The following is a 2,393-nucleotide window of genomic DNA, read 5'->3' as shown; positions in this document are numbered from 1 at the left end:
CCCACAGGGAGTGCTATTAATAGTTTTTGGATATTAGCACTCCATGGGTTCAGGCTGGAAAAGTGAGAGCCTACAACCTTTTCCAAATTAAAAGAGAAGCAATTTCTTGGTAAAGCAGCTCATGCCTGTAACCCCAGCACATTGGAAGGCGGATGCAGGTGGATCACTTGAGTCCGAGGCCAACCTGGCCAACGTGACAAAACTCTACTAACAATACAAGAAAAAAAAAATCAGCCAGGCATGGCAGTACATGCCTGTAGTCCCAGCTACTTTGGAGGATGAGGCATAAGAATTGTTTGAACCCAGGAAGCAGAGGTTGCAGTGAGCTAAGATTGTGCCACTGCACTTCAGCCTGAGTGACATAGCAAGACTGTCTCAAAAAAAAAGATAGAGCATATAATTTTATATTTGCTTTTCTACAACCTAAAATATGCAAATTCACGATTACAATCTAATATTTTTCTGATTATATAGAAATGCACGACTGTCATCAGACATCCAAAAGGCATCAAATATCTAATATGAAATATAAAATTTGTCTACAGCCTTAGCAGTCTGCAAAATTCAGAGCTCACTATTCTGAGTATACCGCTCAAGTTTCTTTCCTATGTCTTCTTCAGGTTCTGTCATTTATTAACACAGTGCATCTAAAATTGTCACTGCTGGTCATCTGGAAGAATCTGAGAAGAAGCAGGTCCTTGTTCTCATTCCCAGAGCTGCATCTCTGCTGAATAGGGTCAGGGTGCTCCCAGCTTAGCCTCATCTGATCGACTGACAGGCTCAGTTATCTCCTTCCCAGGGAAGGGATGGGCTTCTCTATCCAGGGCTGAATCCCCAGGACCTGGCAGTGTGGCTGGGACAAGCCAGCTCTCAGCAGGGAAGACATAAGCTGCCTGGGTGGCCATGGAATACAAGGTCTGCACCTGGGCACACAGAGGCCCCCGGAACCGAATAAGCAGTGTCAGCTGCTCACAGGTCAGTGGAGAATGGATGTGCTGTGCCCACACCTGGACTAGGTCTTGATAAACAGCTTCCAACATAGCTTGCACAGAGGTCACCAAGCTTTTTCGAAGTGACGGTGTTTGGACTCATAGAGCCTGAGACCTATGCTGCTTGCTGTGCCAAGTGCAAGCCCTGGAACGTCCCCTATGGTGGGCATCATAGGTCTCCTGGATTTCACTGTTGTGCACAGCAGTGGAGGATCTTGATTTTTTATTCAACATCAAGCTGCACTCCTCTTCTGGACAGTTCCCTGCAAAGAAAGCAGGTGACAGACTCACCCGAGCAGTCCCCACAGACCTTCATTTCCAGAACCCCCTGTACTCCCAGGTGAACCCCATTTGTCTCTCCCACTCCTTCCTGACCATCTCAGCACTGGAATAAAGTGAGGCTGAACCCTTGTTAGTCCCCAAATATTCTCAGTGCTAGGATCTCAAAAATTTACTTGTCAAGAAGTAACTCACTTTCCGCTCAACCCTCATACAAGTTTCCTGATTATTTGCCTTTTGGGGCAAACCAAAAACAAAAACAAACACCACCAACAACAACAACAAGAAACACCAAGATTCTACCTGCTCTGTCTTGGCAGCTATCCCTTGAACTGATTTTTCTTTTCCTGCAGTTTTCCCGATATGACCTGGACTCTGGTTCTGTGAACACAATAAGAGTTTGAGAAAGTGCTCCCAACTGAACACCCTGAAATTCCTAGTCCATCCTGGACACACAGGAGCTGAGGTTACCACCAAACCCCAGCTGTCTTCTGTTCTCCAGTGTCCAGGATCTGTACAGCCCTGGCTGCCAAAGAGCTCCCAGTTTCCTTTCCAGGGGAGGCTGTGTTGCTGCCCTGTCCCTTCTCACCTTGAAAGAGTCAAATCTTACCTGATGCAGCAGTGCTGTTCCTGGCCTTGAGCTTGGTTTATTCAGAATTCTCCTTGTTTGGATTGGGCTCTGATCCTGCTGCAAAAGAAAGTATAGATGACTCACCTCTCCCTAGGCAGAGTCCCATAGTCTATCTCTGATGCACTTTTGTGAATCAGTCTTTCATGTTAAGCTCTTCTGCCAGTGTCACGAGTGAACACATTTCTCAAAGTCCCCTGAGGACACTAAGCCATTTCCCATCCCCAAATCTCAAGATGAAACCCTGTTAAAGACACATAGCTCAGTGTCCATTTCAAACCCTCCTTCCAGCCTCCATAGGAGCAGCCCAAGGCCTTACCTTGCCTTTGTGTATGCTTCTCACTGGAATGGGAGAAGGCGGTCTTGCCTTTTCCTTTGAATGGTTTCTTCTCATCTGAGCCCTTTTCTGTAAAGGAGATCTGTTGGAAAGGGGGCTGGTCAGTGGAGCACTGGATGGAGGAGCAGTGGAGATCGGGGTCTTCATTTCCCTTTCCCAT

The 2,393-nt window shown here is 46.8% G+C and overlaps 1 pseudogene; it reads right to left on the bottom strand.

The window, feature by feature from the left end:
- Positions 1 to 737: 737 nt before the first annotated feature.
- On the bottom strand, positions 738 to 2,393 carry LOC115933337 (protein FRG2-like-2; annotated as a pseudogene).

The sequence above is a fragment of the Gorilla gorilla genome, chromosome Y (assembly GCF_029281585.2).
Source record: "Gorilla gorilla gorilla isolate KB3781 chromosome Y, NHGRI_mGorGor1-v2.1_pri, whole genome shotgun sequence".
Lineage (NCBI taxonomy): Eukaryota > Metazoa > Chordata > Mammalia > Primates > Hominidae > Gorilla > Gorilla gorilla.
Note: the sequence above shows the minus strand (reverse complement) of the source record. Positions and strands in the feature narration are given on the sequence as shown.